Source organism: Moschus berezovskii, chromosome 6, assembly GCF_049115385.1.
Source record: "Moschus berezovskii isolate FMDL1 chromosome 6, NW_MosBer_1.0, whole genome shotgun sequence".
Classification (NCBI taxonomy): domain Eukaryota; kingdom Metazoa; phylum Chordata; class Mammalia; order Artiodactyla; family Moschidae; genus Moschus; species Moschus berezovskii.
The window spans coordinates 36,927,650-36,944,031 of record NC_142465.1 but is presented as its reverse complement, the minus strand read 5'-3'; the positions used below and the strand labels follow the sequence as shown (position 1 = coordinate 36,944,031).

Here is a 16,382-nt window from a genome sequence, read left to right as displayed (position 1 = left end):
CAAGCCTATCTGACCCAAGCCCACACTGTTTCAACCATGGTTCAATAAATTATTATGGTTTTAATAAAATGATTTAGAATTTTCATTCTAAATTGATTAATAAATATTTACTTCTCCTAGACCTTATATTGTTAAATAAAACAGAAAACATAACCCCTCCCAACAAATATTAGTACATCTTACCCAAGGAACCAGCAGTAATTCAAGCCAATATGAGTCCTATGTGGCACTAATTGATAATCTTTCTTTAAACTCAACTGAAGACTGGTGGGCCCTCCCGGTTAGAAGGACATGGCAGAGACTTTCAGTTGTCACTCGGTATTCTTTAGTAACAGAACACTAATTTTTGTAGGGCACATTACCACTTAGCTTAGATTACATTTCTTAATTTTCTTTGGTTATGTAACTAGTTTTTGGTAAATGAGACGTAAGAAGCATTACATGTTATTTCCAAGGAGTCTCCTTTTTAAGAAAAGGACCAGATCTTCTCTTTCTTTTTCTCAGTCCTACTACCTGGAACTCAGATGTGATGGCTGAAGCTCTGGCAGCCATTTTCAACCATGAGAACAATTGCTGAAACCTAGGGATGACAGAAGAGTGGGTTGGTAAGAAATTTATAATTTTTAGACTCCTTATATGGGAATACCAGATCACCTGACCTGCCTCTTGAGAAATCTGTATGCAGGTCAGGAAGCAACAGTTAGAACTGGACATGGAACAACAGACTGGTTCCAAATAGGAAAAGGAGTCCGTCAAGGCTGTATATTGTCACCCTGCTTATTTAACTTAAATGCAGAGTACATCATGAGGAATGCTGGGCTGGAAGAAGCACAAGCTGGAATCAAGATTGCCAGGAGAAATACCAATAACCTCAGATATGCAGATGACACAACCCTTCTGGCAGAAAGTGAAGAGGAACTAAAAAGCCTCTTGAAAGAGGAGAGTGAAAAAGTTGGCTTAAAGCTCAACATTCAGAAAACTAAGACCATGGCATCTGGTCCCATCACTTCATGGGAAACAGATAGGGAAACAGTGTCAGACTTTTTATTTTTGGGGGCTCCAAAATCACTGCGGATGCTGATTGCAGCCATGAAATTAAGAGATGCTTCGTCCTTGGAAGGAAATTTATGACCAACCTAGATAGTATAGTAAAAAGCAGAGACATTACTTTGGCAACAAAGGTCCATCTGGTCAAGGCTATGGTTTTTCCCGTGGTCATGTATGGATGTGAGAGTTGGACTGTGAAGAAAGCTGACCGCCGAAGAATTGATGCTTTTGTTGGAGAAGACTCTTGAGAGTCCCTTGGACTGCAAGGAGATCCAACCAGTCCATTCTAAAGGATATCAGTCTTGGGTGTTCATTGGAAGGACTGATGCTGAGGCTGAAACTCCAATACTTTGGCCACCTCATGCGAAGAGTTGACTCATTGGAAAAGACTCTGATGCTAGGAGGGATTGGGGGCAGGAGGAGAAGGGGACAACAGAGAATGAGATGGCTGGATGGCATCACCGACTCGATGGACATGAGTTTGAGTGAACTCTGGGAGTTGGTGATGGACAGGGAGGCCTGGCGTGCTGTGATTCATGGGGTCGCAAAGAGTTGGACATGACTGAGCGACTGAACTGAACTGAACTGACACACAAAAAAATAAAATCTTAAGTGGCTAAGCCACTGTTATTTTGGCTAGGCAGAATCATTCATCTTAGAAATGTCAGCATGTCAAATAGCCATTTAATATCTTTAAGATATTAAAAGCACGGAAAGACCTGGTTATAATTTATGTAACAATGGGTAACACAAGCTGGGGAGAGGGACCTGGCAAAATACATTGGATTATAAATAGAGTCCTGAGTAGTCTGCTGACCCAGCCAAGTAGTGAGGAGCTTACATTCCCTGCTCTGTGGCTCCATAAGGCAGGGCTTTCATCATCAAATGCAATGCAAGATCCCTGATAGACTCTTGAGTGAAAAAGAAAAGTAGTTGTAAAGGGCAGAGAGGGCAATTGAGGAAATCAGAAGAAGGGCTGTGTCTCAAATAATATTATGTATCACTGTTGATTTTTTGAATTAATAATAAAAATTTGGGGGAGGAATCTGGGTGAAGGTATTCTAGGTGTTCACTGTATTATTCTTTCAACTTTTCTTTTTTCAAAGAACTTTGAAAATTTTTATTTTGAAATTCTTTGTTTCTTTTTTTTTCAAAATAAAAAGGTAGAAGTGGGGAGATAGAAGAGAAAGGACTGAGGAGAAATGAACCCAAGGTAAGAATCTCTCCCTATCATTTTACTGTTTGGAGAGAAAATACTATTTCAAACCTTTGGTGACAGTCACTGCATCTGACTCATGTTATTTTTTTTTAAGTTTGAAGCTATTCAAAAATCACTTTAATCCCAATGAAAAGCATTTATTCATATTACATTTATTTACTGAGCAGCTATTATATTGTACTATGGATTACAATCTGTGCCTGTTTTAGAGAATGAAAAGTGAAGTGAGGGGCAAACTCTATCCATATTCCTTTGTCCAGTAGCGAAGATAAACATTAAAAGAGAAAGCAATTTCTGAGAAAATGGTAAGCTGAGGTAAGTGATTTTTGTCTTAGCTCCCAAAAGATTATTAAAGACACTTCAGTGTCAGTTTAGAAATGGAAACTAAGAAGGAGGTAGACCAGCAGCCAAGAATTAGAAAGCGGACCCCATGTTCTCATTGTGCTTGGATAGCGCCCAGTCTGAAGTTGGGCAAATGACAGATACACCTTGAGGAACTGGAGGGCTTTAACAGCCACCATCTTGTGGAAGAGTTCACTGCTGTCTGGAGGCCATTAGGGAACTGGAAGAGAAATTCTTGTTCCCCTCATAGAGGCTCACCAGGAAAATCAGGCACCAATAGAGACCAGAAGAGTAGGTCAGCTGTCTGAAAAGTTTAGGCACTTGGCAGTTGAAACAGGACAGACTTGCCATGCAATGGTCCCCCCGAAGGCTTCTGACAGAGAAAGACATGTTCCAGAATAAACCATGTTCTAATGCTGAGCGACTGAAGAGGATCTTTTCAGAGTGAATAGAAAAGGACCAGAGTCTTTAAATTTCATTCTAACTCATATAGCAGCTACTTCTTCCTATGTCTTATAGAAACGAGCTCCATAATTATTGTGGTTATATGTTAATAAAGAGAGATTTTCTGGGCCAGTATATCCCAAAATGTTCATGAACTATTCATGTGTTTTTTTGGGGAAAAAATACGGTATGGTCAAGAAAATTTGAAAGTACCAGATTAAATAAAGACAAAGACGTTTATTTACTACAAGATTTTTCAGAGCCTTCAATATGCTAATATTCACTGAATTTCTCTGAATACAATCTACTAATGATGTTGCAATCTCCCAAATGTATTTGACCATGGAACTCTTGTATCAGAAAGCAAACTCATAAAATTGATGCTTTTTCTTTTAGATCATTGATTATGTTGCCGCCTATTTCAGTAATTCTAGCTGTCCAGCTTGTTGTAGCTTACTGGCCCTTCATACTTAGTACATCAAATTCTGACTAGGGTGTATAATGAAAAGAGCATCATAAGTTCAAGCTTTGCAGTTTCCCTTGCCTCTCCCCTTTCTCTTCAAATACTTATGAAAATATAAAAGAACATTAAAAAGACTTTGTCAGATTCAAAAACAAGATAAACATCTCTGTGGGCACCGAGTGGTAGACAGGAATAAAATCACAAGGCTGCCGGGCTCTGTTCACAGAGTAAGCCAACCAGCTAGAGATTTTAGATCCCACGGAATCAGAGAGACTAACAGTGCCTCAGGCAAGATAGGGATTCAGGGCCAGACTTGATTCTTAAAATTCAGGGTTTAGAGTAGAGCTGTTCTAACAGCTGAAAAGAATGCTGAAAATAAAAGCTACCACCAGAGATTTCCTGGGGACTGGAGGTTACATAAAACTGTACCCTTAGACAGCGAAAGCAGCCAGGCCCTGGCTTAAGATCCACTCTACTCCATGCAGGCTCTACTTGTTCCCCCAAGAACTGCATGGACCTACAGTCCTGCCAGCGACTGCATTCGAAGAGAGGCCTGAGCTGACAAAATAAACTGCGAGATGTGGCGAGTAAAGGAGGATGGTGGGCACAGAGAAAGACAGGAAGAATAACTTCTCCACAAGAGGAGGCAGCAAATCCAATAAAGAAGCAAATAGAGATGACTGTTGAGAAAGGCTTACAACAAATCAACCAGCAGATAAGTTCGCTCTGATGAAAGGAAAAAAATATACAATAAGGATATCTGGATACTGACGGAAATCAAGAAATAAGACTTATTTTTTTAAAGAACTATATTTCATGAAGAAAAGAGGGTAAAATAAAATGAGAACTGATGGGTGTTTATAAAAAGAAAGACCAATTAAAAATTCTGAAAAAATTCCCAGAATGTGGCGTTGACTGATAGAGAGGAAAAATAAAAATGAGCGTTTAAAAGATGTGATGCTCCTATTCAAGTCTAACAGAATTTCCAGAAGAACAGAAAACTGGAAAAGAGAGAAAGAATATTCAAGGAGATAGTGACCAAGAAGTCTCCACAACTAAGGAAAAATGTGAATCCTCTCACTGAAAGTTCACATTGAGTGCTGTGCAGCATAAATAAAAATAAACTGATCCCTCAGTACATTACAGTAAAATGACAGTGCATCAAGAGTAAAAAAGAAAACTTTAAAAACTGCCAGAGGGAAAAGCCAAACTAACTACAAAACAAAAACAAAACCAACCCTATTAGACTATCAGATTTCTCATTAGCAATGACACATGTCAGAAGACTAGAGAGTGTTTTGAAGTGCTGAGAGAAAATAACTGTCAACCGAGATTCTATACCCAAACAAGCTAGTTATCCAAGATTAAGGGATAAAGACATTTTACGATATACAAAGATGAAAAATGTTTCTACATTCTGACATTTGCTGAACAACTCCTAAAGGATTTGCTTCAATAAAAAGAAAAAAAAATTCCAAAAGAACTGAGATTCAAGAAATAGTCATGATCAGAAAAATTGATGAAGATATTAGATAGTTATTGACTATATTCCATATTACATAGATATTACATAGTTACTGTAGTCATACAAAGATATTACATAGTTATTGACTACATTCCTGACATTGTTCATTTCATACCCATGACTCACTTACTTTGCAACTAGAAGTTTTTGCCTCTTGATTTCCCTCATCTATTTATTTTCTCCTTTATTCCCCTCTCCTCTGGTACCCATCCGCTTGTTCTGTTCACCCACCAGTCTGTTTCTGTTTTGTTGTGTTTGTTCATTTGTTTTGTTTTTTGAGATTCTTCATATAAGGAAATCATGCAACATTTGTCTTTCTGTCTGACTTACTTTACTTACCATAATACCCTCTAGGTCCATCCACACCGTCACAGATGGCAAGATTTCATTCTTTTTCATAGCTGAATAATACTCCATTGTGTGTATGTAGAGAAAATACATACTACCTCTCCTTTACCTGTTCACCTATTGACGTGCACTTGGTTACCTTTCATATCTTGGCTATTGCAAATAATGCTAATGTGAACATAGGGGTGCATATATCTTTTCAAATTACTTCAGATAAATACTCAGGAGTGGAATTGCTAGATCATATGATAGCTCTATTTTTAATATTTTTGAGGAAATTCTATACTGTTTTCCATAGTGGCTGCACCAGTTTACATTCCCACCAACAGTGCACAAGAGTTCTCTTTTCTCCACATTCTCATGAACACTTATTACTTGTTGTCTTTTTGATAACAGCTGTTCTGACAGGTATGAAGAGATATCTCATTATGGTTTTGATTTGCATTTCCCTGATGGTTAGAGATGTTGAGCATCTTTTCATGGGTCTGTTGACCATCTGTATGTCTTCTTTAGAAAATTATGTATTTATATCCTCTATTTTTTAATCACGTTATTTGCTCATTTTTTCATGTTGAGTTGTATGACTTCTTTGTATATTTTGAATACTAACTCCTTATGAAATATATCATTCACAAATATCTTCTCTCACTGAGAGTGGCCATTTTGTTTTGTTGACAGTTTCTTTCATTGTGCAAAAGGTTTTTAGTTTGATGAGATCCCATTTATTTATTTTTGCTTTTGTGTCCCTTGCCTGAGGTAACAAATCCAAAAAAGTATCGCTAAGACTAATGTCATCGAGCTTACTGCCTATGTTTTCTTCTGTGAAATTTTATGGTTTCAGGTGTACGTTTGTATCTTTAGTCCATTTCAAATTTATTTTGTGCATAGTGTGGGAGCTTTGTCTAGTTTGATTCTTTTGCATGCAGTTGTCTAGTTTTCCCAACATCACTTATTGAAGATGCTGTCTTTTCCCCATTATATATTCTTGTCTCTTTTGTCATAGATTAATTGCGCATATAAGTGTAGATTTATTTCTGGGCTCTGTTCTGTCCCATTGATTTATGTGTCTGTTTTTATTCCAGTACCACACTGTTTTGATTACTGTAGCTTTGTAGTTTAGTTTGAAATCAGAGAGTGAGTTTTAAGATTGTTTGGCTGTTTGGGGTTTTGTGCTTTCATACAATTTTAAAAATAATTTGTTCTACAAAACTCTGTAAAGCAATTATCCTTCAATTTAAAAATAAATACATTTTAAAAAATGATTTGTTCTAGTTCTGTGGAAAATGCCAATCATGTTTTGATAGAGATTGAATTGAATCTATAGATTTCCTTGGGTAGTATGGTCATTTTAACAATATTAATTTCTTTAGTACATGAAAGAGTATATATTTCCATGTGTTCATGTTGTCTTCAATTTTTTTCATCAGTGTCTTATAGTTTTCTGAGTACAGTTCTTTTCCTTCTTAGTTAGATTTATTCTTAGGTATTTTATTCTTTTGATGTTGCTGTAAACAAGATTTTTTAAATTAATTTCTCTTTCTGATAGCTTGTTGTTAGTGTATAGAAATACAACAGACTTCTATGTATTGATTTTGTATCCTGCAACTTTACCAAATTCATAATGAGCTCTAGTAGTTATCTTCTTTCCAGGTAGCTCAGTGGTAAAGAACCCACCTGCCAATCAGGAGACATGGGTTTGATTTTTGGGTCAGGAAGATACCCTGGAAATAGCAACCCACTCCAGCAGTCTTGCCTGGGAAATCCCAGGGACAGAGATGCCTGGTGGGCTATAGTCCATGGGATCACAGAAGAGTCAGACACAACTTGATGACTAAACAATAACAACAACAAAAGTTTTCTGGTAGCATCTTTAGGATTTTTTATGTATGATATCATGTCATCTGCAAATAATGACAGTGTCACTTCTTCCTTTCCAACTTGGTTTCTTTTCTTTTTCTTGTTTGATTGCAGTGGCTATGACTTCCACAACTATGTTGAAAACAGTGTCAAGAGTGGACACCCTTGTCTTGTTCCTGATCTTAGGGGAAATGTTTTTAGTTTTTCATCATTGGGTATGATGTTAGCTATGAACCTGTCATAGATAGCCTTTATTATGCTGAGATATGTTCCTTATATACCCACTTTGTTGAAAATTTTTTAATTATAAATGGATGTTGAATTTTGTCAAAAATTTGCCTGCATTAGTTGAGATGATCATATGGTTTTTATTCTTCAGTTTGTCAAGGCAATTTATCACATTGATTAATTTGTGGAAATCAAACATCTTTGTATCCCTGGAATAAATTTCACTTAATCATGATGTATGACTGATGCTAAAGCTGAAACTGCAATACTTTGGCCACCTCATGCGACGAGTTGACTCACTGGAAAAGACTCTGATGCTGGGAAAGGTTGGGGGCAGGAGGAGAAGGGGACGACGGAGAATGAGATGGCTGGATGGCATCACCGACTCTGTGGACATGAGTTTGAGTGTACTCCGGGAGTTGGTGATGGACAGGGAGGCCTAGCGTGCTGTGATTCATGGGGTCGCGGAGAGTCGGACACGACTGAGCGACTGAACTGAACTGAACTGAACTGATGCTTCTTGATTGGAATACATAATTGAATCCCATTTACTAATATTTTGTTGAGGATTTTTATATCTATTTTTATCAGTGATATTGGCCTTTAATTTTCCCAGGGGCATGGAAAGAAAAATCTTGACTTCCATGGATGGGACTTTCTATAGTTTCTCTGCCATTTTCTCTGTAGAGAAATGGTATTGGCTCTTCAAAAAAATGACTTTTTATATGTGGAGTGTATCTCTATTAGTTAATTATTCAATTGTGATAAGTCATTCTAAAATGTAGTGACTCAAAACAGCCATGTTTATTGTCCCACAGCTTCTACGAGTCAGGAGTCGTAGAAGAAAAGATTAGCTGGGTCCTTTGCTTCAATATCTCCTATGTGCCTGCAATTAAGATCAGTCTGGGCTACAGTCATCTCAAGGTTTGACTGGGAAAGGATATGGTTCCCAACTCACTCATGTGGCTATTAGCAGGATTTAGTTCTATCTCAGTTGCTGAACTGAAAACATCACTTCCTTGCTGCTTGCTGCTGGTTGGAGCTGCTCATCAATTCTTTGTCGTGTAGGTCTCTTCATCGGGCAGCTCACAACATGGCAGTTGGTTTTATCAATATGAGAGTGCTAGTCAAACAGAAGTCACAGTTTTGAATGACAATCTCAGAAGTGACATCCCATTGCTTTTGCCATATGCATTAGAAGCAAGTCCCTAGGTCCAGTTCACATGCAAGAGAAGGAGATTCCACAAGGGCATGGGTATCAGGAGACAGTAATCTTTGGGGGCATCTGCCTACCATTGCATTTGAATATTACTGGGGTCAGAGAAACATAACCCTTCCTCATTTTCCTGTAACAAGTCCTATTCTGAGCTTCATTCTTAAAAGATGAAAGTTTGATCTTTGTTAAGTCAGAACTCTCTGACCCATTCCTCAAGGTTGAAATTTCAGGGAGATTGTAAAGGTGAGTTACAGTCACGCATGGGGAGGGAGGGCTGAGTCCTCAGTGTCAACTGTCCTCATGGGTCACTGCTGCCATTCATGCTTTCGCAGTCCTTCTAGGCCCAGCTGACCTCCTGAAACTTCTGCACCCGGCTTTTGAGCATCCTTCTGCCTCTTCCTGGCCAATTATAAACAAAAGGACTCTATAGGCCTCACTGAACCTATTGCCTAACCATTCACTGAGGCATTCCCTCTTGGAGTTCTGGAACTGTCTTACAATGAGTATTATAGAAAGTAACTGCAGAAACTCAGCCCTCTGAATTTCATATTCCTCTCTGTCTTGCCTTCTCTGCTAGATGCTGCCTGGAATCAGCAGCCCATGTCCTTCTCTCTGAAGGAATACAAGTTTAGCTAGGTTCAACCTTCTGATGGAAGGAGTGATATTTTAATCCATCACACTCACTAAAGTTCCTTTATTCCCTCCTCCTGAGAATCTAAGTGACATCTTCACATAGCCTTCCTTCCTCACTCTTCTTTACTTGAAACTTCAGGCACTGCATTTTCTTGGGAAGATAAGAACCTATCAAGATCATCTGTTCTGGATTTATAAACTTCTACCCAAGGAAAAGAAAGAAGCTAAATAAATTTTACTCTCGAAGATAAGTAGAAATGTCAGATCGGGGCAATGATAAAGTACTACTTATTGTTTGGTATCAGCTCCCATAAACACAATCGCAAAGACTGTAAATATAATTCAGTTTCTTTTGTTTTTTGTCTGAAGTCTTGTATTTTTCCTAACTAACTGCATTTACATGATCTATTTGTTAATTGTTTAGAAGCAGCTGGTCCAAAATAAATGCAGACAATGATAGTAATTTGCATATGGTTTTTTAAAAATTATAATTAAAGTTCCAGAAACAAGTTTGAACCTTTACAATGTAGAAGAGTTATGCAAGACTATGTTTTGCAGAACATGCCCATGGAAAGTAAAGAATATGAACACACTGGATTTGTCCAATTGCCTACCTGAGTTGGGAAAATCCCCTGGAGAAGGGAATGGCAACCCACTCTGGTATTCTTGCCTGGAAAATCCCATGACAGAGGAGTCTGGCAGTAGAAGTCCATGGGGTCACAAAGAGTCAGACACGACTAAGCAACTAATATTTTCAGTTTCTTTTTTCACTAAAACATTAAAGTTAACTGGAGTTTTTGGCACTTCATTGTGGAAAAATAAAGAAGTAAATCATTAGAAAACATTAACAACTGATTCACTGAAGCGAAACAAAATTTTGTTCTAGAAGCAGTACACATTCAATTTTAATCTCTTGCAATTAGAGAGATGCACTCAGGCCTGTAAATGAAAAAATAAAAAAGGTTCAAATTTAATCAACACAAGGACAGATGAGGCATATTTAAAAGATTTCAGCATCAGAATGGAAACAAAGTGTCCTTTGGCACTCAGTTAACCAGAGAAATCAGTTGATAGCCTGAACAATCCAATAATGCAAGTGAGCTGGCATCTGTTTTTATTTAGAGTCAATTTTATTGTTATTAATAATAATAACTATGATATATGAAATATTATCACATGCTTTAGTGTATTAAGTAAATAATTAAATTCTCACAATAACTTTATGGATTAGTCTCCTTGGGCTGCCTTAACAAAATACCACATTTTGAGTGGCTTAAACCAGTGGTCCCCAACAGGTTTCGCACCAAGGACCGGTTTCATGGAAGACAATTTTTCCACGGACTGTGGGGTGTGGGGATGGTTTCCAGATGATTCAAGCACATTACATTTACTAGGCCGCCCCACTGCTGATCTGAAGGAAGCAGAGCTCAGGAGGTAATGCGAGCAATGGGGAGCAGCTATAAATACAGATGAAGCTTCACTCACCTGCCTGCCATTCATCTCCTGCTGTGCAGCCTGGTTCCAACAGGCCAGGGACCAGTAGCAGTGTGTGGCCCAGTGGTGGGGGACTGCTGGCTTAAACAACAGAGATTTATTTTCTCACAGTTCTGGAGTCTAGAATTCCAAGATCAAGTGTCTGCAGGGTTGCTCTCTTCTGAGGACTGTGAGGGAAGGAGCTGTCCCAGGCCTCTCGGCTAGTAGACGGCCACCTTCTCCCTGTGTCTTCATGTCATCTTCTCTCTGTATGTGTCTGCATCCAAATTTCCTCCTTTCCTAAAGGCACCAGTCACATTGCACTAGGGCCCATCCTAATAGTCGTATTTTAACTTAATCATCTCTTTAAAGATCCTGTCTCTAAATATGACCACATTCTGGAGACCCTATTTCCAAATTCAGTACTAGGGATTAGGATTCAACAGATAGATTTTGGAGGAAGATACATTTCAACCGATAACAGATTTATATTCCCCATTTTACAGCTAAGGAAATAGGCCCAGAACGATTGCTGCTTGTTCAAATCTCCAGTTAGTAGCAGCGGAGCCAAAACAAACCCAGATCTGTTGAAGTCCAAAGCCCAGTTCTTAACCATGATACTACACTGCTGCTTTTAATAATACCATAGGAATTTGGCAGAAGATAACAAAATTCTGTAAATCAATTATCCTTCAATTAAAATAAATAAATGAAATTAAAAATAATAGCCATAAGGATCTTTTCCCATCTTCCACGGGGGTCCCTTAGTGGTTCCTCCCCCCATTCCCAACCTTCACCAACCCTGCTTTCATCACTACCACCTCCACCTTCCTTCCAAGTGCTCACAAGGGAGACACCCCTGGATTTCTTTGAATTATATTTATGCTAAATTTCACAAAAGCTCCCTGGGCTTCTCAACCCACCAGCCAATAAATCAAGCCAAGACAATGAGCTCAGGTGAGCATATAAAAGGCCTCCAAAGTAATATATATGCTGATTGCACAGCTGTTTCTCTCTCACAGCTCACCTCCTTCACGAGTGTCTCCTAATCCCTTATGTACCTTCCCAGTAGAACAACTTGCCCCTCTCTTATGCCCCCAGAGAGGCTTTACTCAAACAATTATACTTTATTATGAGTATTTATTTTCATATTTGCTTCTCCACCAGATTGTGAGGTAGAAGCTGTATCTTATTCATCTCTGAGTCTCTGGTATTTAGCATTTTTCAGTACTTATTGGTGAGTACTTACTAAGTTCTTGATCAGTGAATGAATGAATGAGTTCTCCACCCTACACTTTAAGATACTTCCCCTACCCAGCCAAATGATGCATAAAATTGTAATACCAGGTATTATAATATGAGCTTTTGGCTTAAGAACTTGTGCCTTTCTAGAGGATTAAAGCTCTTTGGTTGCTTAAGTCTCAGTGAGAATGATATCCTTAGGGGGAGGTGTATAGGGATGTTAGGAGAGATGATTGTATGGGGTGCCTAATAAGGGGCGAAGAAAGGGAAAGATACAGAAAGATAGATCAAAAGACCAGAGGAGCCTTTTGTCTTTAACAGCTTTTCTGAGGAGCAGCACTGGTTGCCATAGCAACAGCAGCAATTTGTGGTAGCTCCTTCCTGCGTCCTACCTGCCTGTGAGGAGGACCTGAAAGGTACAACCTCTTAACCCAGCAGGACATTCTCCTGGCATCTCTTGAGAGTGGGAGTCAGCATGAGATTCAGGGAGATGGCAGCCTGGGCTGAACTAGCCTGAAGAAAAGAAGCTGAGGGGGGCGGGGCAGGACCATACTGCTGCCAGGAGGTGAAGGCTAACGCGTGGGCGCAAGTGACACAGGAATAAAGGAGTAAGCTGCCACAGTCGGCAAATAATCGCAGCTGGGGCAACAGTTTTCGAGTTGATTACCTAGCGATTCTCTTACTTAATTGATTTTATACAACCTCCTGACTGCGAAATTGGGAGTCTCAAACAATAAAGGCAGTTTTCAAAGGACAGCTGCTTGCTCAAATGGACACCCCACACGGAGTTGTTTACTGGAGTTCTGATGACTTATTCTTCTCAACTAAGCCAGAAAATATTTTTATAAACAAGAAATGGGAAGAATGCCAGATCTATGAAGAGAAGATTGTGCACGAGGGTGTTGCTACAGTATGTAATTAGTAGTGTTCCTAATCAAATCAGCAGCTTTGTTGTAAGATTTGCCCATTTCTGCAGCAGAAATATGATTTGGAAATACTAACAAAACAGAATAGTCTTTCTAGGTTCTTCTTTCTTCTCAGTCTAAGCCTTGAGCATAACTCAGGTCAATGGCATTTTTTTGCAAATTATGAGGAAAGGGGAGACTTAGAAGTAAACCTAAATTATACTTGGTACATTTATTAAATCAATTTCACTTATTTGTTACTATGTAATAACCAAAAATGAAGACATAAGAATTGTGAATTCACAAAAACATATTGGGGCTTCTAAAGGTTTTCTTTTACAGAGAATTCTATTTTCTATCAACACCAAGGGGAAAATTTATCCAAACAATTCCTAGAGTTGATCACGGTTCATTGAAGAACAAAAGAGCAGAAACATGCAATTTCATGGCAACTCCCACCAACTGCAGCCTCTCATTACCAACAACAAGCCAAATAATTTACTTAGCAACCATGCTGGTGGCATTTAGCCTTTGTCTTTCCCACATCTGGTGCTCCAAGTATGATGCATTTAATAAACATGTTTATAGGGGTAATTTATTTCTGGCACTATTTTTGCTTCTTTTTACACCAAACTTCATTCACGGGGAGGAACATGTTAATTGTCTCATTGCTAAGTGACCTTCCTTACTTATATTGTTATGAGATTTTACAAAGCTTGTGAACGAGAACAGTCTTAGAAATCAAACCTAGTATAAGCTGCAGGTTGACATTTTGTACAACAGTCAGAAGTGAAGCATCAAGTCAAGGAGCTGGGGGGTGAGAAGAGAAGATCCTTCTCAAAATATTCCCTGGAGGATTCCCAGAGTCAAAACAACGTCAGGAAATCACCCTGATGTGTCTCATGACCTCTAGATGACAGTGCATAGTGTTTCATTTTACTGTCACATATTAAGATGGAAAATCAAACAGAGCTAATTTGATTTGGTTTATGAAAATTTTCTATAAAAAAGCAGGCATATGGAGATGCTGGATAGTTACACAACAACCAAAGTTTATTTGGTATATCTTCAAAAATCAGAGGCTCATTTTACAAAGTCTAAATTGCTCTCCTTTGCAGAACGTCATCCATGTATCCTTGTGGCCATTGTTGACTCCCTGAAGGCGTAGACTGCACCAGAGGTTGCTTCTCAGAGGACAGAGGATCACCTCATCAAGTTGGGGTAGGGGGTGGGTAGGGGTAGATGGATTCAGTAGTCCTGTATGGTAGAAAATTCCTAGACTGGGAATAAGAAGCAGCTTGAGTCCACTCCTAGGTCTGCCACCAATAGCCTCTGTCATATAACCTGAATCTGTATGTCTCTATCTCAGTTAGCTAATTGCCACGTGGCGACAAACCACACCTCAAAACTTAGCAGCTAAGGAAAGAAGCCATTTCTGATTTCCTGCAAATCAATGCTGGTCTGGGACAGGCTCCACTGAGCTCAGGTGGGCTGTGCTCCTCTCTCTGGGGTCAACTGGTGGATCTCCTGGGGACTGCTGGTTCCAGGATGGCATCTGCTGTGACAGATTGGTTCAGTGGCATGTAGTCTATCTGGTCCTTCAGCAGGTTAGCTCAGGATTGTCATGATAGGGGGAGTCGGGGGTGAGCAGGGGGGGGAGTCGGGGGTGAGCAGGGGAGGAAGAGAGGAAGAGAGGAGGAAAGGAGCAGGGAGGGGGGACTAGCAGAAGTAAGAGAAAGAGTGAGGAAGGGTGGGGCTGGGGCAGGGAGAGAGAAAGAAAGAACATGGCATCTTGAGTCTTGAGATCCAGGGTAGGAACTGGCCCTCTGGTTCATCTCCCACATTCTCTTGGTCTGCCCTTTCCACGCTTGTCTAGAGAACTAAATGAGATGGTCTTTGTGTGGACTTTATAAGTCATCAAGTGTCATAAAGCAGATGTGATGTAAAAAGACATCACTGACACATCCTGTCTGAGTTCTGTCCTTCATAAGATACACAAACTTATATGCTCACTAGAGATAAAGCCAGAGATGATATTGGGGCAGGGAATGTCATGTGAGATATTTTATGTATTTATGTCCTAGTTCCATAAGCTTTGAGGTAGCTTGCTACAGAAATGCATATACAAAAACACCAGCATACCATAAACAAGCACAAAGAATCAGGACTGTTCTGTTTCTGTTTGTAGAAACTTTTGCACACCAGGACCCAGGAGAAAGGAGCAGTGACCCCACAAGAGACTGACCCAGACTTGCCCAGGAGTGTCCAGGAGTCTCCAGTGGAGGGGTGAGTTGGGGTGGCCTGCTGCAGGGTTGGGGGCACTGAGTGTAGCAGTACATGTGTGGGACCTTTTGAAGGAGGTCGCCATTATCTTCATTACCTCCACCATAGTTTGGTCCAATGGTAAATAACAGGGAGGGAACACAGCTCCACCCGGCAACAGAAAATCAGATTAAAGATTTACTGAGCATGGCCTCACCCATCAGAATAAGAGCCAGTTTCCCCCTCAGTCAGTCTCTCCCATCAGGGCGCTTACATAAGCCTCTAATCCTTCTCCATCACAGGGCAAACAGACTGAAAACCACAATCACAGAAAACTAAACAATCTGCTCACATGGACCACAGCCTTGTCTCACTCAATGAAACTATGAGCCATGCCGTGTAGGGCCACCCAAGACAGATGGGTCATGGGGGAGACTTCTGACAAAATGTGGTCCACTGGAGAAGGGAATGACAAACCACTTCAGTATTCTTGCCTTGAGAACCCCATGAACAGTATGAAAAGGCAAAAAGACAGGACACTGAAAGATGAATTCCCCAGGTCGGTAGGTGCCCAATATGCTACTGGAGATCAGTGGAGAAATAACTCCAGAAAGAATGAAGAGACAGAGTCAAAGCAAAAACAACACCCAGTTGTGGATGTGACTGGTCATGGAAGCAAGGTCTGATGCTGTAAAGAGTGATATTTCATAAGAACCTGGGATGTTAGGTCCACGAATCAAGGCAAATTGGAAGTGGTTAAACACCCAAGGTTAGTATAAGGAAAAAAATCAAATATTAGGGCAAATATAAATGAAAGAGATGAAGGAAACAATAGCAAAGATAAATGAAACTAAAAGGTAGTTCTCTGAAAAGATAAACATAATTGATAAACCATTAGCCAAACTCACCAAGATAAAAAGGAAGAAGACTCAAATCAATAAAATATGAAATGATAAAGGAGAAGTTAGAACTGACACCATAGAAATACAAAGGATTGTAAGAAATTCCCATAAGCAACTATATGCCAATAAAATGGACAACCTAGAAGAAATGCACAGTTTCTTAGAAAGATACATCCTTCAAATACTGAACCAAGAATAGAAAATATGATCAGACAAGTCTTAAGAACTAAAATTGAAACCGTGATTAAAAATTTTCTAAGAAACAGAAATCCAAGA

The 16,382-nt window shown here is 39.4% G+C and overlaps 1 long non-coding RNA gene across 1 annotated transcript in view; it reads left to right on the top strand.

The window, feature by feature from the left end:
• The first annotated feature begins 400 nt into the window (after positions 1 to 400).
• Positions 401 to 16,382, top strand: part of LOC148777593 (uncharacterized) — a 28,980-nt gene continuing 12,998 nt past the window's right edge. Inside the window, exons 1-4 of the long non-coding RNA XR_016037507.1 lie at positions 401 to 605; positions 2,211 to 2,260; positions 14,061 to 14,163; positions 15,131 to 15,228. This is a non-coding gene — a long non-coding RNA (uncharacterized LOC148777593). The remainder of the gene's footprint in view (positions 606 to 2,210; positions 2,261 to 14,060; positions 14,164 to 15,130; positions 15,229 to 16,382) is intronic.